A 23,766-nucleotide genomic window follows, 5' to 3' on the forward strand; every position below is an offset into this window, starting at 1 on the left:
ACAATGCCCCCGGGGGCCAAGCATCTATTTTGTGCGATCCAGACACAGCCCCCGTGTGCCAGGAAAGTGGGGCTCAGAGGTGGGTGCGGGAGTGGGCCCTGGGTCTGGGCTTCCACAGGCCGTCCTCACCCAGGCCACCCCATCCCTGCACAGGAGCAAAAGAGAGTGTCTCAGGGACCCGGAAGCTGTCCCACCAACCACAGGACAGCTGTGGGCCTAGAGGCTGAACAGCAGACATGGATGGTGGGGGAGCTGTTGTCACATCATCCCTGAAAGGTAAGCCTGGACCAGGGGAGGGCCATCTGTGCAGGAGGAGCTGCGTGTGGGGAGGGTGGGGACACCTGCTTAGAAGCTGGGGTGCTCCCCTCCTCCCTAAATGAACTAGGCCCAGAAAGGGTCTGGAGGACAGAAGCTGGACCCTTGAGGCCCCACTGTGTGCTGGGCTGTGTCTCTGCCCAGCTCCATGCTCAGCTCCATGCTCAGCTCCATTGGGCTTCCATCCTGCTCTGTCCTGGCCTCCTTCTGGTTTCCAAAGCTTCCAGGAAAGGGCAGGAGGAGGGAAGTGTTGGGATGGGCCGGGAACTGCCTGTTCTCTGAGTTCCACTGGGACAACCCAGAAACTGGGGCAGGGAGGCCCAGACAGAAAGGAAAAAGAGGGGAGGGGAAGGGAGGGGAGGGAAAGCAGGGGAGAAGGAGAGGAGGAAGGGAGGGGAGAGTGGGAGGGGAGAGGAGAGGAGAGGGGGAGCAAAAGGGAGGGAGAGGGAGGGGGGAGAGGGGAGAGAAGGCCAGGAGAAGGGGAGGAGAGGGAGGAGAAAGAGGGGTGGAAGGGAGGGGAGAGGAGCCCAGAGAGGGGGAAGGGAGACCTGGCATCCTGGAAGATGCTGTTTGCACACTCGCTAGGGGGAGTGTCTGGCGTGAATGGCGGCCAGGAGGGGTCAGTGTGGGTGTGTGGAGCAGAGCATGTGAGCAGGAGTGTGTAAGAATAAGTGTGTGCTTGTGAGTGAGAGCAAGCGAGGGTCTGTGTGAGTGTGTGCGCAGGTGTGAGGGGTGCTGTGGTGACAGCCAACAGAGCCCAGGAGGCCCAGGGACCAGGAAGGCCCCCCCCACCCTGTGCAGGACTTTCCCAAGGCTCTGCCCTCAGCCCAGGAGCTGGGCCCCCCACTCCTGCGTCATCCCCATTCCCCTGGGACAGAGAGGGCCTGTCCCACCTTGGAGGGGACACCCCCACGGGCCCAATGCTGAAGTCACCCCCTGCAGCCCCCTGCAGAGCATCACCCGTTTCACTGACGAGGGCGACTGAGGCCCTGGCAGGGTGCGGCTGAGACGGGAGGTTCACCCCATCGCCCACCTCCTGCCCGGTGGCAGTGAGGGAGCCACGGGGCCGGGCCGCAGCAAGCCCAGGAAGGCCCAGGGTCGCTGGGCAGGACTTTCTGCAGGCACTGGGTCCTAGGAGGAGCCTGGAGGGATAGCAGGACCCTCGGCCATGGCAGGCAAACACAGGGACATGACCTTGTCCTGCATGCATGCACGTGTGTGTGTGTAAGTGTGGCTGGGGGGGAGAGTGGGGAACAGGGACCCTCATCTCCTGGCTCAGTCCCATCTTCCTTTTGCTGGTTCTCCCCCAGCACTGACCCACCATCCCCTGAAACCCCGCCCCACCCCACCCTCTGGGATCCCCGTGGGAGTGCTCCTCCCCAGGACCTGGGCTTCACCCCTGCCAGCTCCCCCACCCTGGCTGCCCAACAGGTTGGAGGGGGTTGAAGTGTCCCCCCAAAATTCATGATCCCCCAGAACCTCAGAATGTGGCCTTATTCGGGAAAAGCATGTTTGCAGATGGCATTAGTTAACACGAGGTCATGTGGGAGCAGGGCGGTCCCTACTTCTAGGGACTGGTGTCCTTGTAGGAGGAAGGGGGACTCACAGAGACACGGGAGGAGGCCACATGGAGACTGAGGCAGAGACGGAGGGGTGCGGCCACAAGCCAGGGAGGCCTGGGGGCCCCAAAGCTGGACGAAGCAGGAAGCATGCTCCCCCAGAGCCTCACAGGGACCCGCCTCGGGGACACCTTGACTTCAGAGCCTCCAGACCCTGGGAGGGTATTTCCTGTTTTCTAAGCCACTTGGTGGTCATTTGTGGTGCAGCCCCAGGACCCAGACACAGGGCTGCCCCCTCCTTCCCTGTCGCCTCCTCACTTCCACCGAGTTCTGGAAAGAGCAAAGCCCCAGTACCTCGGCAGAGGAGGGTTTGTGCAGTGGGGCGGCCCCAGACCCCCACTCAGACCCCCAGCTACAGGTGGCCGCCACCACCCCGGCTTCCCACTCGTGGCGCAGCCCCGGTGTCCCCTGGGTGCTCCAGGGCAGAGACTGAGGCTGGGGAGGGCCACGAGCTCCGGGAGAGGTGCAGGCCACCTCTGATGGGCCACTGGGCTGCAGGACTCCCCGATGGCCTTGCATAATGGAAAGGGACCACGGAATGCTTACGGGCTCCCTCCCTTACCGCACAGACTTGCCCCACAATCCTGCCTGGGCATCTGCTCCCTGGGGGGCCCTGTTCAGTGCTGCCAACACTGCATCGCTCTCCCCACACTGCAGACGCCAAAACCGAGGCTAGAGCAGAGCGGCCTCTCCTGGCCTGCACCCCAGCCTACCCCCTCCGCTAAGCAGCTCTGGGGCAGGCAGTTCCCCCCAGCTGTGGGCCTGGTTGCCATGGCTTCGGAGGAGAAGAAAGAGGAGAGGATTCCTGAGCTGCATCCAGAAAGACAGGCTCGCCCCCCCCCCCCGCCCCTCCTTCCTCACTCCCTTTCTCTGACGTCAAAGTGGCCCTTTGTGTAGCCAGAGGCCCGTGCCACTTCCTCCCCTACGGCCATGGCCGGGAGCAAAGGAGGTCAGAGAGCCCAAGGGGCCAGGAAATGAGTCAGGGGACCCCAGCCTGGCCAAGACTTCCTAGAGTGAGGGCTCCAGACCCTCCTTCCCACAGGGAAGGGCCGCCAGCAGCTCTCCTACTAGCCGCTGCTCTCTTGCCTCTGTGCCTTCGGCTATGCAGTTCCCTCCATGTGGGCAGCCCTTCCTCACCCCTCACGTCCAGCCCCACTGGGAAACGTCCCCCTGCATTCTGCACCTGCCTCCATCCCTGCGTCTTCATGGGGCTCTGAGGTCTCCTTTCCACCCGGTGTTCCCAGGGCCGGGATAGGCTGCTGCTCAGTAAATGAGTAGATGTTGCTTCATTGTTGCAATGTCCCCTTCCAGATGAAGAAGGGAAGGAAGGAGGGAGCTGATGAGATGTCAGTCCCCCTGGTTATCCTCCCCCATTCGCACTGGACCCAGCACGTGGGTCCGGCTGTCCTCGTGCTTCCCAGCACAGATCTCCACCCTTTGTGGTCTGTCAGCTTCCTGGCCTATGAGAGTCTCCTTCCTGGGGGAGTGGGTGCTCTCTCCACACCACAGAAGAGTGGGTGCTCAGAGAATGTGTGGGAAGGAAGGAAGGAGGGAAGGAGGGAGGGAGAGAGAGAGGGAGGGAGAGAGGGAGAGAAGGAGGGAGGAAGGAGAGAAGGAAGGAAGGAAGGAAGGAAGGAAGGAAGGAAGGAAGGAAGGAAGGAAGAGAGGGAGGGAGGGAGGGAGGAAGGAAGGAAGGAAGGAAGAGAGGGAGGGAGGGTAGGAGGGAGGAAGGAAGGAAGGGAGGGAGGGAAAGAAGGAAGAGAGGGAGGAAGGGAGGGAGGGTAGGAGGGTAGGAGGGAGGAAGGAAGGAAGGAAGGAAGGAAAGGAGGGAGGGAGGGAGGAAGAGAGGGAGGAAGGGAGGGAGGGAGGGAGGAAGGAAGAGAGGGAGGAAGGGAGGGCTGGAAGGAGAAGGAGGAAGGAAGGGAGGCAGGCGGGCGGGAGGAAGGGACCCCAGGTTCTGGTCGGGTTCAGGAGTCTCACCCAACCCGTCCAGGACCAGGAGCTCCGGCAGCCCTGCCTCTGAGCCAGCCTCAGGGTAAGCAGGAGGTGGCAGGAAGGATGAACATTCGTCCAGGTCTCGGCAGCCCCCACAACGACGCGGGCAGCTAGGTTGAGGGGCTAGAGATGAGGGCACAGGGTCAGGGGGCACGGCTGCCGGCCGCAGGCAGACTGACCGGCACCAGCCACCAGGAGCAGGTTATGCTCAGAAGCCCTCACCTGGGGGGCTGGCTGACAGCAGGCGGGCACGCGGCGGAGGGCCCCGAGCGGTCCCCTTGAGGGCGAGTCCTGCACGCTGGGCTCCAGGCCCAAGGTGGGGAGAAACCAGTCCAACTTTCCACTGAAAATAAATACCCCAGCAGGCCTCTGTGGGTAGGGAGGAGGGCTGGCTGTGTGAATGGCTTGCTTTGCACACTTCCATGATTATCTGAATTTTTACCAAGAGCATAGATTATATACATATTTGTTGAAGAAAAGAAAATAAATATCTGATGACCCCAAGGCCTCTGCCTTCCCTGGAAACTTCTACACTGCTGGGCAGTTGTGACAAAGCCCCAGAAGATCTGTCTTCCCTGGCCCTCAACCCACCTTGGGAACATGTCCTATGGGCTAGACCCCTCACCCAAAGGTGGCCATGCATTTTTTATCAATTTGCTTCTTCATTCCTTCACTACTCTGTGTCAGGCCCATGTCCCCTGAAAGCTGCCAGTCTAACAGGGAGACAGGTACGAGGACCACATACCCACCATGCCACCGAAGAATGTGGTGTAGAAGTATAGCTGTGGGAGTAGTCAAGGAGGGCATCACAGAGGAGGTGACCTTTGAATGGGGCCTTGAAGAGCGAGTAAGAGTTTGTCAGAAGGAAAGCGGGTAGGGGAAGGACGTTCCAGGCAGCAAGGAGAGTGTGAGCTCCAATGTGGATGTGATCGAGGTGCCAGGAGGAGTCTGGGGCAAAAGGGACACGAGTGTGGGGCAGGGTTAGCAAGAGATCAGGCTGGATGGGTGTGGAAACCAAAATCACAAAATGCCTAGATGCCGGGCAAGGGGCTTGCAGATTTTCCTTTGGGCCAATGACTGTGAACTTGCTCACCAAGGACACAGCTTTGGGTTTTGGGTTATTTATTTTTTTTTCTAAGATTTATTTATTTATTTGTCGGAGAGAAAGAGAGCACAAGCAGGGGGAGCAGCAGGCAGAGGCAGAGGGAGAGGCAGGCTCCCTGTGGAGCAAGGAGCCTGCTGTGGGACTCGATCCCAGGACTTTGGGATCGTGACCTGAGCCGAAGGCAGACATTTAGCCGGCTGGGCCACCCAGGCGCCCCTGGGCTCTGGATTCTGACCCACAGGCCACGGTTGGAAGTTCCCAGCTGGTTCTGACCAACTCCCGGGGTTGGTGTCCACTGCTGTAGCTGGGGTCATTGCAAATGTGAGAGTGACAGGATCCGGCTAAAGGCTTGGGAGGACAGTGATCTGCCTGAGGCCCCAGGGATAAGGGGCAGAGCCGGCCTCCAACCCAGGTCACTCTGACCCCAAGACCACCCCTGCTGTCTGTCAGCGTGGGCTGGGGCCTCGTGCTCCCTTTGCTCATGTGCTCAGGGGCTTCCAGGGTCTGGCCCTGCTGCACTCAGGGACACAAAGGTACCAAGTCATGTTTCAGGCACTTTGTCTCCAGAAGGGAGCATGAAGCTGTCCTCCGAGCTCCCACTCCCAGCCCCTTCCAGGGGCAGCTCCTGACTTCCTTTCCCTCTCCACACAGCATGGGGTGTCCTCGGAGGCTACCCTGAAAGAGCAGACTTTGGCATGAGACAGACCCGAGTTCACGTCCAGGCTGTACCTGGAGGGGACAGGAGGGTCTCAGGCAAGCACGTGCTCCTCCAAGCTTAGCGTCCTCACCTGTAAGCAGGGGTGGAGGGTGGGGAGAGAAAGCATCCCTCAGGGGATGGGAGAAGAGCTTCAGCACAAGGACCTGGGCGCGGGGCCAGGTGCGGAGCCGAGCCTGAGCAAAGCTCACTCCCTTCCCGCTGCCTGCAGGTGCGCCCGGGCTTCACACCTGCCTCACCCTATTTGGAGCAGGATCATGGGGGAGTTTCCACGCGGAAGGGCTGTGTCTGCTGCCAGTTAGGGTGCAAGGGAATTACACGCAGGGTGCAGACGTGTTCTCTGATGACTTCATGAGCGAGGCATGCTTGGGCAGAAAGGTCTCTATTCTCTGAGGCCGGGGACTGTAAAGCTGCAAGACTCTGAGGACTGACCCTGAGCAGTGGTGTTCAGTCCCCTTGGGTGCTGAATACGTTTTGCCAGCAACGCCTTGTGTGGGTGCCCAGTCTATACAACGGATAAAAACTGGGCCGCTCTGCTTGAAGAGGGGGTGTGGAAGGCGGTCCTGGGGAAAGGTCCAGGGTCCCATTTTCCCTGTAGCCCTGGATCCTGGGGAGATGGGGTTGGAGCTGCTCCTGGCTGTGGATCGGGGTAGCTGGGGAGCAGAGCACTGTGGACAGAGTCCAGCAGCCGATATTTACCAGCTGGTATGAAAGGACTTCTGTATCCTCAAAACCGCATGCTGGTGCCAGTGTGGCTGGGCCAGGGAGCTCATGTTTCACAGCAAGAAGTCAGTCTCTACAACAACAATGATCATATGTCTTTGTGAAAAATCATAATGATGTCAACCTTTTAATGTCCCCACGGTCTCTTCTCTTAAACTTGAAGGGATGTTTTATTGAAAACCTCTCTTGTCTAGAAGAACTATTCATATGAATCCAGCAATTCCATTAGCTTCCCTTTCTTTTTCCTTTGTTAAATTCAAGTACAATTACATAAAAATAGTACCAATATATGATTCTTCTGGTTTTGTAAGTCTTTCTACCTATCTGTTCCTCACCCATCCTTCTGTTTGTGTATTTGCATGTAAGTCCCCCGAAATGATGTTCACCTAATGCCAGTGGTTATTTCTGGCAGGTGGGACTGGGGCTGGGTTCTCAATTCCATCTTGGGGATTTTTGGCATGTTGTGAATTCTTTGTTATGAGCAGGTAGCACTTTTATTTTGTTTTAATGGGTTTTTTTCTTAAAAAGTAAGATGGAAAGAAAGCATTAAGATCATTAACCAGAATTCATTCTGGAAACTGAGTACTGAGTACTAAAGCCAGTGATGACTGCTATTTTTCTTTTTAATTTCTAAAATCAAGGGAAAACTATTTTACTTTTAAAATGAGGGGGAAAGGACATTGTGGAGATCGTGAATCAAAAGCGGCTGGCAATGATCTATTCATCGACAAATATTTATTGAACAACTTAATGCCAGGGTCCCGTGTTTCCCGATCTCTTATAACTTCAGGTTTTCAGTCCCCGCATTCTGTAAAACCTTTTCTATCACACAGTCCCTGTAATTCTTATAGGCTGCCACTAGGTGGCAGTATGCACACCCGTATTCTGGGTGGCGCTGTGCTGAGCTGCTCAAGTCAGGTAAGATTTCAGTTCAAGACACCTATTACTGCTTTGTAAGTTCTCATTGGCAGAATTATGTCATATATATCGATATGCATATATCGATATATACCTATATAGCTACATCTGTGTCTATATCTATATCTAAAATCTGCAGTATCTATATACAGATACAGATATATTTTAGGATTGGGAACATTACAATTAAGGGTGCTCGACTACTTGTCTTCCTCAAATCAACACTCCAGACACAAGTCAAACAACAGACTAAAGCAAACAAACACGATACTTCTGCACACGAGACAGGGTGGCCTAGAGGCCAAGCACCCCAGCTTTGGAAGCCAATAGATAGGAGTCCAAATCCTGGATTCATCCATCATTTGCTTCATCACCTTAGTCAAATTACTTGAGATCCTTTGGCCTCAGTGTCCTTGTTTCAGTGCTGGGGATCTAATGGAGTCTGAATCACGGGGTTGTTCTGAGAGTTAAGTGAAATGGGGTAGGGAAAGAAATGAGGATCTAGCTGTTAGTATTCCTGCAGTCATTTCCACCTAGAAAACTCCTACTCATACCTGAAGACCCAGCTCAAAGGTCTCCTCCTCAGTGAAGCCCCTGCTAACTTTCTCGCAGGGAGTGAGACACTCCAGAGGGAGGAGAGTTCCAGGTGGAGCAAACTCTGGGGACCAAGGCCCTGGGGCTCACATTCAGAGACACACTTCCTTGCAAACTTGGATGGAGTTAAAAAAATTCTACAAATAACCGTAACACATTTCATTAAAGAACAACAAAAACATATATAGTAAAACTCTTGCTACGCAAAATTGTTTTATTTTACCTGCTTCTGTTACAACTAGAGTCAAATGATAGCTTCTGAGGACAGAACGGTGGGTTACCTTTTTGGGCTTCAGGAGTTCACCTTTGAAAAGGAGTGTGGCCCTAACCTGCCTCCTGGCTTGTGGTGAGGATCAAAGTGACACCATAAAGATGAAAGTTGCCCTGCCTCTGGTTTCATTTCCTACCGCAAGGTTGTCATTTTTTTTTTTTTTTTTTTTTGAAGAACACAAATCAGGTATTACTTCCTGCTTGAAACCCTCCCCAGGCTCCCTGCGGCCTAAAGAACAAAGGCCAGGCTCCTAAGGATGCCTGAAGAAGCCCCTGGACAAGTGCATTTTTGCCCCTTCCACTCGGTGTCCTGGGTCTGCTCAGCTGCCCTCGGCTGGTGACTCCCAGATCCCCGGGGTCCTCCTCTTCTGTCTCCAGCCCCGAGACCAGCGCGCAGGCCCCACATCTGTCTACCTCCAGCCGCCTCCCACAGCCTCTTTCAGGCCGTCTTCCAGGTTCCAATCTAAGTACAGCCCAGCTGATGCCACGGAACACACCCCTGAGCCTCACTCTCCTGTGTGCAGAGGGGCCCGGGACACCTAACTCCTCAGGGTGGGCAGGAAGTCTGGCGAAGACACGCGTGAGGACTCGGGCCAGGCCCCGGCCCACTGCGGGGCGCGACTGCGCGGGTTCCGGCCCTGGGGCTGGGCTGCAGGGCGGCGGGCTAGGGCGGCCCTGCAAAGGGGCCGCGTCCGGGCTGTGCGGGGCAGGGCAGCGGGTGGGAGGGCTTCCCCGAGATCGGTCCAACCCCGCCGGCCCAGAGTGCCGCTGGTGGGAGCCCCGGGACCTCAGTTCGGCGGGCCGCCCCTCCCGGCCCCCGCCGAGGCTTCCCCGGACTCGGCCACCACACGCGCGCTCAGTCCCTCGCAGTCCTGAATGCCCGGCGCGACTGTCCGGCGCGGTCTCGGGAGCGTAGCCCTGTGGCTTGCTGGGCATGCGCGGAGCGCCGGGCGCATGCCCGGTCCTGGGGTGGGGGGAGGGCGGAAGCTCGGCGCGGGGACGCGGCCGGGCGCGCGCCGTGGCGGTGAAGCCCGCCTCAGCCGGTCGCCGCGCATGCGCGACCTGCGCCGACGCAGCACGCCCTGAGGGCGCTATCCCGCCGCAGCCGCCGCCGCCAGCCCGCCGCCGCCGCCAGCCCGCCGCCGTCGCCAGCCCGCCGCCGCCGCCAGCTCGCCGCCGCCGCCAGCTCGCCGCCGCCGCCGCCGCCGCCTCCGCCGCCAGTCCGCCGCCGCCGCCGCCGCCGCCGCCGCAGGGACCGCTGCGCGCCCGCGGCGTGAGGCGTGGGAGGGAGCACCGCCTGTCGGTTCGCGGCGCCGCCTCGGAGTGGTCTGCCCTCGCCTCCCGGCGCCCGGCGCGGTTCGAGTGAGTGCGGGCCTGGGGAGGGGGCCGGGACGCGGGCGGGCGGGCGGGCCGGCTCCTGGAGCTGGGGGTTGGCAGGGCCTAGCGGGGCCAACCAGCCGGTCCGCGCGGCGGATATGGTGGAGACGGGCCCCTCCCGCGCGGGGCTCGGGAGGCCGAGGATGTGGGGAGGCCGGAGAAGTGGGGAGGACGAGGGAGGGGCCCCGGGAGGACGGCGCTGTGGGGAGGACCGGGGCGCGGGCGGGTCGGGAGATGTGGGGCGGACTGGGGGGTCTCCGGGAGGACGGGGGGGACACGAGAGGCCAGGGAAGGGGGAGGAGGGGGCGGGTTCTGGGAGAACGGCGCTGGGTGGAGGACGGACTTGTGGGGAGGTCGGTGGGCTCTGGCAGGCCTGGGGACGAGGGGAGGCCGGGGGCTCGGGTAAACGGGGAGGTTTGGGGGACATGAGAAGGCCTGGGGGTGTTCGTGAAAGATGGGGAGGTTGGTGGATTCGGGGGTCTCGGAGAGACGGAGGGGCTCGAGGCCGGAGCGCACAGGGAGGCCGGGGGCTTGGGGAGGCCAGCAGGCTTCCTTGGGAGCCGGCCAATTGCCTCAAAAACAAAAGGGGGGAGAGAGGAAGGAGGAGGAAGAGGGAAATCCTTGGGGACCTGGAGGGGGGGTGGGGGAATAGCCCTGACCCTATATGGGGACTCACTGGCCCTCAGGGAAGGGCGGGCTTCGCACCCGGGTCCGCGCGGGCTCCTTCCCCGCAGCTGGCGCGCAACTTGCTGTGGCCCTGTGGTTTTTGGGGCGAAAGCCCTGGAGACCTTGTTGATTCATTGTGCCTCCAAGTTTACCTCTTCCCAACCCAGCCCCCAGCTCTGCTTCTGGCTTAGGTGGAAGAAGGACTTGCTGTTTCTTTCTCTCTCCTTTCCTTTCTTTTCTCAGGAGGAGGAGTGAGTGTGTGTGTGTGTGTGTGTGTGTGTGTGTGTGTGTTGGTTTTATTTAATTGGAGGATTTAGCTTAATGCACTAAGGGTAAAAAGAAATTTTTTTTAAGTCATTTCAACAGTGTCTCATTCTTGCATAGTTAGCCTGCAGCTGGGTTTTTGGCAGTGAGACTAAGATAATAGTAATGTAGTAATTGTGGGAACTGGTTGAAATACATTCAAGCTGAAGGCGGTGTAAGGATTTGGGGATCTGTACTTAAGACGACCAACGCTGGGATTCTTAGGTAGAATGTTGGGATTTTCTCTTCTTCAAAAGGAGTAATTCTAAAGTACTAGAAAGCAGGTGTCCTGATACCCAAGCCGGCACTCTTTTCATATTACGCAATGCGTACAATGTCAAGCAAGTGTCATCAGGTCTTGGGTTCCATATCCATTAGTGATAGCCAGACTATTAAAGTTCTGTAAGCCCCTGGTGAACTTTTCATCTTTTGGGGAGAATGAGGATATAGGAGAAATATTTGTTTTCTCAGGTGTGAAAAAAAGTTGTAACTCTTTAAAGGCAAGCAAGGCCCATATGTCTTTGAATTTTAGTTCTCCGGAAGGATAACAGGTATGTGTAGTAGATACTCAGTAACCAAATAAATGCAAAAAAATAAAAAAAAACCTTTGCTTTTGTGTATACTCTTGTAGCAGGCGTTGTACTGGACTCTGCAGGGTGATAACTGGATGAGAAATGATCCTCTCCAAAGGTCTTTGCAGCCGAGGGAGGGAGACAGAGAAGTCAGTCAGTGATGATGGTACAGTGGGTAAGTCCTGTGATAGAGGTGTGCCCAGGGCATTATGACGGGTACTCATCTTTCTTCAGTCCCCCACATTCTTAACCCTTTTTATACCTATTGTTATTTCCCCTCTACCCCAGACCTATTTTCCCCATACCTTCCAGTAGCCTCTTAGTAATTTTTCTTCATGGTCATACAGACTCATCTCTTCTTCACATTTGATTTCTGGCTTACAGTTTCCTGGAGATCTCCGTTCTCTTCTTTTCTGAGCTGCTTGCTCCTTCGGTCTTTTATTGTGTTGTCCCTGGATGTTCCTTTGTTCTCATCGTTTGGCTTTTGTCCAGAGTTGGATTTTATGTTTGTGGCAACTCTTGTCTTTGTCTTTCTTCACTGACTTCTTCCTTTTGGTGGCGTTAATTACTTTAAAAAGATAGTACAGTGTTTTTGGACAAGTTGAAGACAGCCTTCAGCATGCCCTCCTCTTGAGCAACACTGCTCCGGCTTGGACTTGTTTCCCTCTCTCCTGGTGCACAGCCACCATTCTGGAATCTCCCTTCATCGTCATCCTGGGGATTCCCTTATCCCTTCTAATGGAAGCTCATGCCTTGCTCATTTTTTGTTGATGCTCGTGTTTTGGTGGAAGACTTTCTCCAGGGGCTTTCTGACATAGGATGCTTAGGAGGCAAACCTTTTGGGACCATGCATGATTGAAACTTGATTGATGGTTTCGCTGGGTACAGAGTTCTGTATTGGAATTCATTTTTGTTCATAAATTCAAAGATTGCTCCATTGCCTTCTTGTTTTCATGTTACTGTTTTAGAATTCAGAAGCTATTCTCATTTTTCCTTCGTACTAAACTTTTATCCCCCTCCCATCTTTAGAAGCTTGTAGGAGTTTTACAATTTGTCCAAGTCTTTTGAAATATCGTGATGGTGTACCTTGTGTGGTCGGTTTTCATCCACTGTGCTGCATATTCAGCGGGTCCCTTCATTCTGGTAACTGGGAGTTTTCAGTTCTGGGAATACTCTTTGGCATTACTGTGCTGAGGTTTTCTCTCTTGCTTTTCCTTATTTTGTTTTTCTGGAAGTCTTATTATCCGGAACTTGGCTGTCCTGGGCAAAGGTTGTAATTATCTTAATACCTTTTTCTTCTTCTTCTTCTTCCTTCCTTTGCTCCTCCTTCTCTGCCTTTTTTTTGGGGGGGGGGTCTTTTTATTCTCTGTTCAGAGAGGTGACTTCAGTTTGACTTAACCTTTTCTTTAGTTTATTATTTCTGATTTCAGAAAGGTTCTTTAGATTTCCAAGGGCTCTTTTTCTATTTTTCTAGAAGAACATCCTGTTTTTCTTTCTTGATTGCAGTGTTGTCTTACCTCTATATTATTGATAGTTTGTATAGTCTCTGTTTCTTTTAGGTTGTTTCCTTCCTTTTCCTGTCTGACGTGGTGGGGCCCTTTGACTTTTACATCAGGGTATTCTGGGTGGGCCATGTGTTGAGGGTCCCCAGGGTTAGTATCTTTAGATCTGTCTTTTGGAGCTGATCAGATTCCCCAGAAATATTCTCCAGTCTCTTTCCGGCACAATTCTGACTTCAGAATCTGGAAGCCAGCGGTGTGCGTGTGTGGTCAGTTGTAGGAGAGCTGGAGAATTCACTGTTCACTGTATATACTGTCATTAAGTCCAGCTCTGTTCAGTGCAGCTGGGCAGGGTGACTTCAGTCCATAGACGCCTCTACTTTTCCGGGGAATGCCCCCTCCCATCTTCTTTCAGAGTGAGGGGGCGTCACGTTGTGCCTGGCGTTGAGGTTCTGGTTTCAGCTTCCATGGCCTTCCCCGGCTCCTCTGTATTTGAGGCTATGCCTTCTTTACCCCCGTTCTGTCTACACTGCTGCTGCCACTTCTGGTCTTCTAGGACACTGCTGTGCAAGTCAAGTGGTTCCCGTGTGTTCCACTGCTGAATTAGGACCTGGCTTTCTTGGGCCTGCTGCCTCCTTTACTCTACTTCAGTCTGTTATAGTTTCTGTCTCCTCCAGGTTTCTTCTTTTTACTTTTTTGTTTGGGTCTCAATCTTCCATGTTAGAAGATTTCCTCAGTACTTCAAAAATCTTGGCTTTTTTCTCCTTTCAGTTCTCCCTGTGCTGTTTCAAACATTTTTTAAAAAGATTTTATTTATTTACTTATTTGAGGGAGTGAGTGTATGCACAGGAGAGAGAGCAGAGAGCACAAACGGGGAGGGGCAGAGGGAGAGGGAGAAGCAGACTCCCTGTTGAGCAGGGAGCCTGACCTGGGGCTCCATCCCAGGACCCTGGGATCATGACCTGAGCTGAAGGCAGATGCTTAACAGACTGAGCCACCCTGGCGCCCCTGTTTAGAACATTTTTAAAAAATATCTCTGTAGTATAGTTTTGATGGAAGGCAGTGGAACAGATGTCTATACTCCGTCATTGTATCGTGCACTTATTAGCCAACCACACCCTGTTAATTTATGATTTTTGATATGTTTGAATAGTTTCCAGTTGCTTCACATGTATTTCTTTTTTTTTTTTTTTTTAAGATTTTATTTATTTATTTGACAGAGAGAGACAGCCAGTGAGAGAGGAAACACAGGCAGGGGGAGTGGGAGAGGAAAAAGCAGGCTCCCAGCATAGGAGCCTGATGTGGGGCTCGATCCCAGGACTCTGGGATCACGCCCTGAGCCGAGGGCACACGCTTAACGACTGAGCCACCCAGGTGCTCCTTCCTGTGTGTTTCTTAAGTAGAAATAGGTTTGAAGACAGGGACGTGGTGCCCTCTTCTCACCCCTCATCCCAGGCGTTGCCCAGTAGGCTTGCGTGGGAGGTGATGGAACTGGCTGAGGGGTGAGTTCAGTAGAGCTTCAAGAAGTGAAAGGAAGGGGGTTTTAATGCGCATGTTGTCTCTCCTTGTCAGGTTCTCTGAGGACTATGGAAAGAGGAAAGAGAAACCGGGAGCATTTCCTTTAAACCCACATTTGATTTCTTCACAGAGTTACCGTGGCCTTCAGAACTGTGAGTATAATTCTCTTGCTACATTTGTGTTTTGGTTTTTCCTTTTGTTTTCATTTTTCTTTCATCTGTCTTAAGGTTTCTTTGACGTATACTAGAAACAAATAAAAGCTAGTTGATTTGCAGAGTAGGTGAGGGAAGAAATATTAGTTGTTTAGTGCCTTTTATGTGTGGAGAGAGGCAGGCAGGATGACAGTCCTGTCCCTGATAGTTGTGACAGTAGCAGTATGTGCCCTAGAAGAGTGGCCCAACAGGGTCAGCACTGGGCCATCCAGCTCCTAGGTGAGTCTCTGTCAGTAATCCCCTGAATGAGGCTACCCTTTGCCCCTGTTTCACATTTGCATAACTGAAACAGAGGTTAAAGGTTACTAAGTTAGTAAAAAGCAAAGCTGGGATTCAGACTCTGTCTGGCTTTGGAGCCTGTGCTTTTTACTTCTGTTTTATTCTTATGGGCTCTGGATTCAGATGTTGGCTTGGCTGCTTACTTACTAACTTCACTAACTACCGAAACCTAGCTTTCTCTCCATGCGAACTCTTCACTGACTACTTAAACCTAGCCCTTTCCTCTGACAAAGGGTGCTCTCCCAGGGTTGTGGTGAAGATGCCATAAGAAATGTGAAATGTGCTCAGCATTCACAAATGTTAGCAATTGCTATTTGGTGGCAGTTCCCCCACTTTAACGAGAGGAAAACTAAGCCCCAGAGATTGGGTTATTTGTGATTTGTTAATTTGTAACCTTGGCACTTGTGCTGCACTCCACAGTTGGGAGGTTATAGAATTGAGATTCTATTCCAGTTTGTCTTATTTCCAAAGACTGCTCTTTCTGGTAGGCCTAGTGGTAAATCGAGGACAGATCGTTGATAGAAGATTCATCAATCTGTCTTGTGGTATTAGCATTGGTAAGATTTTAGCAATACATTGCTTTGGTGCAAAAGCCCCATAAACTTAGACTTCATGGATTCAGAATTCAGAATCATTTATAATTACGTTGAATTTGACTTTGGCAAGTGTGTTTGTCTTAGATGTCCAAGGGGCAGGACTCTGGATTGTTTTTCCATTTCCTTCTGGGGGTCAGTTCACTTTCCTCCTTTGTTCTCCTTTCTCCCCCAAACCCACTTTTGTTTCTGCCAGGATTAGGTATTAGGGAAGGGAAGAGAAAATTGTGTCCCGAAGTTTCAGTTTCCAAGTAAGGCCTGGAAGTCTTGCTCCTTTTCTCTGATTCCCTCTACCCTTTCTTGGCTATGAGAGGCACCTGTTCTGTGTGCTGTGCCAGGTGTGACTCTGCTGTCTTTTGGAGAAGGCCATGCCCAGCTGTTTACATCCCTTGTCTTCTCCCCACCCTCCCTGCACATTTCGATGTTTCTTCCTGTAACAGTGGGCTATATTTATTGGGTACAAGTCTGTTTCTGCATCTTTAAGGGCAAAGATTTTGTTATTTCGTTTCTGCATGTTTTCTGCTTGACCCATGGGTAGTTTTCACTAAATGCTGGATGAAGTAGTGTTTAATGCTTGCCACAAAATAAGTTCTCTTTTCTTAGTGGATCCAAACAAGAGGGAGAATATCAAGTATAACTTTTCATCAGCATTAGCTATTAAAAATCGTTCGTCATGGTAGAGCCCAAGACAGTTTCATATTTAGCAGAAATTACACAAAATTTTTCTTCTTAATGGGATGTGCAGCGGAACGAAGGCCTGACAGGGAACTGAGAGCCCGTTCTTGGCTCACTGGAACTTTGAGCACCGGGATATAATCTGCTGCTTCTAGTTTGGCGCTCCCCTCCCCTCCACCCCTGTTTGAAAATATGTAAACCCAGGAAAATAACCTTATAACCAGTGTTTCTATAATTGTTTCCCCCAATTCTGGACAACTGGTGAGGCCACACGAGTAAGCCTGGCTTTGTACAGCATCGACTTAATGGTGTTCCTCTGAGATCCGGGGTCCTTGATGTACCTGAGGGCCCTGGTCCACTTGAGCCCCTGCAGGATGGATCAGGTTCTTGGTTCTTGATTTGTTTTGGGGTGTTGCATTCTTAAGGCAGAACTTGGGATGGAGGTGTTTTACAATCAGAATTCTAGGAAAGCAAAGCAAAGTTTTGGAGGAGTTGAATTGCTGAAATATGTATGGAGATTATTTTCAGGGTTAATGGGGTGTGGGGAGGCAGTAGACAGAAAGGAAGGTTGCCCGGAGACCCATCTGAAACCCCCCATTTGGTGAATAAAGATAGGTTATTTAGCGTCAGGGCAGCTGAGAACAATTGACATAGATTGAACTGTGAGGTTCTGGGGCTGTTTGTCCAAACAAAGAGTCGCTAGGGTAAGGCGGTGCTGGCTGTCGGCTCCGGAGGGCAGCTGTCCCTCCCTCAGTGTTGAGCCCTGAGATTCGGCTGAGGTTTGAAAGGCTAGTGTGTTGGGAATAGACACTGGTGGTGGGGGTTGGAGGGTGGGGGAGAGTAGAGGACAACCAGGAGATTGTCGGCACGCTGTTCAGGGAACCAGGTGAGCAGCAGCGGAGGCTGGGATTGGAGCAGGAAAACTGGAGGTGGTGAGAAGCAGTTGGGCCTTGGATGTATTTCAAAGGTAGAAGCAGTAGGATTTGCTGACAGATTGGATAAGGGGTGTGAGGACAAAGGGAGGAGTTGAGTTGACTAGAAAGCTCTTGGCCTGGGCAACTAGATGGGGGGAAGGCTGTGGGTGGAACTTGGTTTAGAGGGGCAGATGGGGAGCTCACTGTAGGCATTTTAAGTTTGTGATTCTGTTAGGGATCCAAGTAGAGATGTCATGTAGGCAGTTGTAAATAGGCATTTGGAGCTTGGAAGAGAAGTCTGAGCTGGAAGTGGCCATGAAAACGCAGGGACGGTCTGTGGTCACCGAGGGAGTGAGCACAGAGAAGACAAGCAAGCCTGAGCCTCGGGTCACTCTGCCATCGAGTGCTCAAGGACGAGCATGAGCAGTGTTTGGCACAGAGCAGGTGTGAAGAAGACCACAAGCACTGGCACCATGGGAAGAAGGGAAGAAGTGTCCAGGAGGAGGATGTGATCAACTCTCTGAAGTGTCAGGAAAGGTCATGATGAGGACTGAGGTTTGGCCTTCGGGTTTGGCGACTTGGAGGACACTCTGGCAAGTGCTCGGCGCCGTGTGGGGGCGTGGTCAGAATGAAAGCCCGCCTGGACGGTGGTGTGAAGGGGGAGAGGGTAGTGAGACAGATTGCATCTGGGTGACTTAGGTCCAGGGTGTACGGTCATCCTCACACTTACTCACCGTCTGGGTGCTGAGCAACGCAGCCGGGTCCCTGAGGTCCGTGGTGGTGTCTTCATGTCACGGGCGGGGAAAGGTCAGGTTCAGAGCTTACAGTAGCTTTCTCAAGAGTACGGAGCCGGCAGGCTGACGCCAGGTCTCAGGCCATGCACGCTGTCCTCAGCTGCCCTGCGTCCTGAGGGTGGAGAGACACTGTTGAAGGGGGGAAGGGGGTAGTGTGGTTGAAAAGTTGTAGGAAAACGCTTATGTCCTGCTGGAAGTGCTTCTGTTAGAGATTCTGTTTCTTTTTCTTACTTAGAAATTTCACTTCTATCAGAGGGTGGTACGTGCATGTGTTCAAAAGTAAAACAGTGTTGAATGGTTCATGCAGAACCCAGCGGGCTCCTGTCCTGCCTCCACCATCCGCCTCCCAGAGCTGCCTGGAATCCTGCTTATCTGTTTCTTGTAGCATTTCTGTCCACGGTTCCCAGCAATATCTATGTAGAGGCAGGGCCATCGATGCGTCACTTTTAGAAAAAGTTACATTTTGAACTCCCATCTTCCCCCACATAGTTGTAGCACAATTTTTGTTTAGAGCCATAATTTGGCGAACTGTTTTGACTTTGTTAATGTTGCTCACTATTGAGCTGGTGAATGTAGCATGATTATATTCTCTTTTAGTTCAACTTTTTGTTTTCCTGTTTTCTTGAGCTTAACAGTTGCCACTTTTTTTTTTTTTCTGTTTGCTTGATATTCTTAAGAGTTCTCACTCTCCCTGACAGTAAGGCCTCTTAATAAAATTTGCCATCTGCTCATGTGTATTCCTTCTGTCTTCACCCCCAGGGACATCTGTTTTCTTGCGTGCTGGACAGGTTACTCTCCCATGGTAGCAGGGTTGAGGTGCGTAGGGCAGATCCTGCAGGAGCAGGCGAGACCGGGTAGAGAATCCTGATGGGGAAGACAGTGATGGGGAGCTCAGAGGGAGGGGGACGGTGTCCTCCTGAGGGAGCAGGTCCGGGCATGGTGAGTGGGGCTCGCGGTAGTTGGGGAAAGGCATTCCAGGTGGAGAAGGTGAGAAAAAGCAGAGCGGGAAGAGATCGGTTACTTTTTGTTAACCTACAAAGCCTGTATTGTGGCGCCTCGCTAGGTGGTACATGTTAACTTAGTTAGTGACTCTTCCTTTAAGACCTTTAAATAGATTTCCATGGAAAATGTGACATTCAGATCGTTAAAAATCTGTCATAAATTTTTTATTTTTTGAAAGATTTTATTTTTTAAGTAATCTGTACAGCCAGTGTGGGGCTCAAACTTACAACCCCGAGGTCAGGAGTCGTACACTCTACTGACTGAGCCAGCCAGGGGCCCCCGTCATAAATTTTAATATTTTCTTAAAACCTGCGCATAGGATATATCAAGACACTTAAATCCAAGAGATCATCTTAAACTGTTGATTCCATGTATTCATGGAAAAATCTTTATGGACTATCCCGTCACTGAGGCGGCCCAGCCAGTCATCGTGCGGGCGTGACCAGTGCAGCCCCCCGCTGCGGTCGTCAGGCGGGAGCAGGATGAGCGACCACAGGACGTTTCAGAGGCTGCTCTGTGTCTAGCTGGATGCGCAGGATGGTGTGCAGGGAGGCCGCGGTGTCGCGGAGGCGGGCAAGCGCAGCCCTGTCTCCGTGGCTCAGTTAGGGAGGCCCGTCGCGAACTCGGGAACGAGTTGGTGCAGAACCAAGAGTGAGTGGATTGGCTTCTTTTGAAAAGAAGCATCGCGCAGTTTGAAATGCTGAGGCAGGATTATAGGAAATAAAGTCCGTAAGTGCCTTTCAGGACTGCCAACTCCAGGGCACCTTTTACGTAAATGTGCTGCACCTTTTATGTGGGTGCCTGGCTATTCTCATGGACGGTCAGGAGCCTGTGTTTAGTTCAGTGGGTCCGCCGTGTCCAAATGTTACCTGCTTCCTGAAGCTTCTGCTTTATGCTCCAGGCTTTGCGCAGGACACCCTTTATCTTGCCAATAGTAGTTACGTTTGTGATTCAGGAATTCTACGTGAGGGAAGTCGTCAGAATTGTGATACCTGCCGTTTATGTGTGTCATTCATCGTGTGTTTTGAGTTGTGTGTAGTGTTTATAATAACAAGGTAGTGATTACTGCCCCCACGCTGCAGAGGAGAGCCCGGAGCCAGATACCAGTCAGCCCGAGGCTCCACGTGGTGGTGGCAGGCTCTCCTGTTCCTTTACATGAAAGCTTAGCCCTTGCTCTGAAGTGCACGTGGTGCTCCTGTGTGCGGGCTCTGCCTGTGATAGAGAGGGGGAGGGCTGCCGCCCACCGAGCGGTCTGCAGACCCTCAGTATTGTCACGTGCCAGCCGTGCTTCCGCCACGTCGGGATGCGTTGTCACTAGTGTTGCCAACCATTGCACGTGGTTCCCCGTCATTGGTGTTTCTGCTCATACTGAAGAAAGATTATGGATTCATCCCATACTTGTAAAAATGGGAAAATACGTCTGTTTCTGACCCTAGTAGTAGGCAGGCAGCTTTTCCTGTGATTCTTACACTCTGACTAAGGGGGAGAGAGGATGTTTCTTTCTTTCTACCTGCCTTGGCATATCGTTGCTATCTGCCAGGGGGGAGGGGCAAGTGGGGCGTTGGGAGTGGCGATGGCAAGGAAACATGTTAGATTTGTGTCTCCTGCTCATGAATTCTAAGTGCTTTAACAAAATAGACAAACTTTCCATCATTTCTTCTTTGATAAACTGTCTATTAAAAGGATAGGTGTCTCAGCAAAAAATTCAACTGGAAAAATGGTGAGAAGCTTTGAGTAGATACTTCATCCATTTCCTGTAGATAACAACATGCACACAAAAAGACTCTCCCCATCATCCCTCATTAGGGAAGTGCCCGTGACAGCCGCAGTGGGTAGCGCTGCAGTCCTGTGAGAATGCCTCCCATTCCCATAAAACAAGGCAGCAGAAGGGGACAGTGCCCAGGTGCAGGGCTGTGGGACAGCTAGAACTACAACGTGCTTTGCTGGTGGGGATGCAAAGGGTTATAACCACTTTGAAAAAGTAGTGTGGCAGTTTCTTATAAACTTGAATATATGCTTCTCATACGATCCAGCAGTCCTACATGAAGGCCTTTACCCAAGAGACATGCAAATTTATCTCTACACAAAGGCCTGCATATGATTGCTTATAGCAGCTTTATTCCTATTTACCGAAGATGGAGAACAACTCGGAGGTCCGTCAGGTGGGAAATGCGTGAACAGGTTGCGGTGCACCTGTGCGGTGGGGCAGTCCTTGTACAGCAACACAGAGGTACTGACTGCTGACATCCTCAGCAAAACAGGAGCGCGTCCAGAGCGTTCTGTTACGGGCAAACACAGAGCTCTGTACAACTGTGGTTCCCCCCTGATAACATTCGGATAAAGGCAAAACTATGGGAACAGATTGGATCAGTGGTTGCCGGGGGCTGAGGCTAGGGGAGGAGAGGACTGAGTACAGGAGGGCGTGAGGGTGCTTCGTGGGTGATGGAAGTAGGCCATGTCTGCCCTGTGATGGTGGTCATACACTGCCTGTGTCAGTCAGAACCCAGCGAACAGTGTTTTACTGTATGTAAATTTTACCTCAATAAGCCAAACCCAAAAAAAGGTGGATGACTTATGTATATACACACGTAGGTATTACACACACACACACAGGCACACACATTTATACCCACGCTTGAGCTCCCTTTTTCTTTCCAGTGGATTAAATTTAATTTTTCTGGATTAGGTATCCTGAAAGTTTAAATGAAATAGATTGTAGCACAGACACTTTGTGAAAACAGAGGATCTTGGAGTCTTTGGTTGATTTTTACATTCTTATTCACGACCTGAAGGCTTTATAATGTGGTTTGTTTTTGTATAACATGGTTATGTAGTATGGATGTCACGTAATTAGCATAAATAAAAGATGTTTTATCAGTTAAATTATTTTAAGATTCCTTCCATGTTGTTCAGGCTCTTGTAGCTGTGGAGAAAAATAGTTTTACTAGCTTTAAAAATTAATAAAAAATGTTTTCTTTGATTCATGACAAACTTAATTATACAGTCTTCAGCTCTGTCTTTAATCAGCTGTAATTGTAGGGTATGATTATATTTCAAACCGCTAGACCTAAGAATGTACACAGAAAATAATACAAGTTAGCTTCACCAAACGTAAGGCTTCATTGTAGTTGCGAGTCATGTCTCTTCACAGTATGTAAGAGGGTCGCTTGTTATTAGTATGTGGTGCTTTGCGATGCCCTGCAGAGCAGTTGTTCAGCATTTTTTCCTAATAAACCCTTCTTAGCAAAGCCACAACAGTGGGCAGGGAGGGGGATTAGAGTGGAAAGTTGTGTATTTACTTTTCATTTAAAAATCAAAATCTGACTATAGACAATAAGAAGGCCATTCATTTAAATGATGAGGTCTTCCTTATTTTGCGATCAGAGGATATTGCCGTGTGTGGTTATAACGGAATCTGATACAGTAAGATGCAGTGTAAGAGGCCCTTCCTGAGCTGCTTTATGTTTGCTTATCCCGTGCGCTGCTCTGGGGGCTGGGGGCTGGCTTCACTGTCTCTGGTAACCTTGTCCTCTGAATGGTCATCACGTAGTCAATATGCACTAACGGCCTCCGTGACCGTCGTGTTTGGGAACAGAAGGAGTAGGCTGTTCTGCCTTGCGTTTGTTCTCGTCTGACTGTCCCTGTGTTTTGCTGTGGGAATCTGTGCGCTGACTGGTTTTGAGGGTTTGGCCCCTGCTGGGATGCTTCTTACAACTGGCGACCTTTCCAGCTGCTGTCCGCCAGGTGGCTGTCCTGCTGCAGTTGTCACCGTGCCCAGGGGCGCTGTGTGGGTCCCAGTGTGAGTGGTGTGTGCCGCTGGACGGCCCGCCCGCGTGGGGGGATGTCTGCGAACAGCTTACAGTGTGACTCGCTGTTCCACTGAGAAGTTGTATTTGTAGAATAGAAGAAAAACGGATGTGGAGCATGAAGTTTGAAAAGTGTTTAACCGTGTTTGTTTTCTCTTGTGGTTCAAAAGGGTACTTAACGGGTCATCTTAAACAAAATGTACTAAAAGATATTGAACTCCTTTGGGGTTTTTCTGGATGACTCAGGATCCTCAGTACGAACACCTGTCATTTTCAGCGTGTGGTGGCCCCGCTTCTGCTATTTTCCTCAATATGAGGCTGTGTGGCGGGCAGCCTCTGAACACCCTTCTACCACCCTTTCTAATTTGCTACTCCTTGTTTTTGTTGTTGTTGTTGTTTGTTTTGTTTTAAAATGAAGCCTTGTGTGTTTTTCTGGAAAAGTTGTAAGTAGTATAGGCAACTTCCAAATACCCTTTCACCTAGATTGACCAGTTGTTAACATTTTGTGACATTTGCCTGCATGGCCCCCTCCCCCCACCTCTGGATATAGAAGTACACGTGGCACATTTATTTTCACACACTGGAAGAGAGTAAGTTGCATACTTCATGCCCTTTACTCTTAGATACTTCAGGAAGTATTTACCAAGAACAAGGACTTTTGGGGCGCCTGGGTGGCTCAGCCATTAAGCGTCTGCCTTCGGCTCAGGTGATGATCCCAGGGTCTAGGGATCGAGCCCTGCATCGGGCTCTCTGCTCTGCTGGGAGCCTGCTTCTCCCCTCACACTCCCCCTGCTTGTGTTCTCTCTCTCGCTCTCTCTGTCAAATAAATAAATAAAATCTTAAAAAAAAAAGAACAAGGACTTTTTACATAGCCCAAAATAATCAGTATAGTTATCAAATTGGCAAATTTAACATGGGCCACTCTGTAGTTTACAGTCCATATTCACAGTTGCTCTGTTAATTACAGTAGTTTTCCCCCATACAGGACCCAGTCTAGAATTACATGTGGTATTTATTGATGTTTCTATGGTCTTTTTAGTCTGGATATGTTTCTCAGCCTTTCTCCATCATGGAGACTGTTCTAATTGTTTTGTAGGTCTTTCTTCCGTTTGGGTTCCTGTGATGTTTTCTCATGATTAAACACAGATTACGCATTTTGGGGGCCAGGCTATCAGAGAAGTGGTGCTGTGCCTTTCTCAGGGCATCATATCATTTCTCATATCCATTATTCGTCTCAGGATGGCACATGATGCCGGCTTGTTCTGTTATTGGTGAGGTTAACATCTAGGAATTTGTGGGGCT

Source organism: Ursus americanus, chromosome 22 (assembly GCF_024610735.1).
Source record: "Ursus americanus isolate L20-20 chromosome 22, mUrsAme1.1.p, whole genome shotgun sequence".
Taxonomy (NCBI): domain Eukaryota; kingdom Metazoa; phylum Chordata; class Mammalia; order Carnivora; family Ursidae; genus Ursus; species Ursus americanus.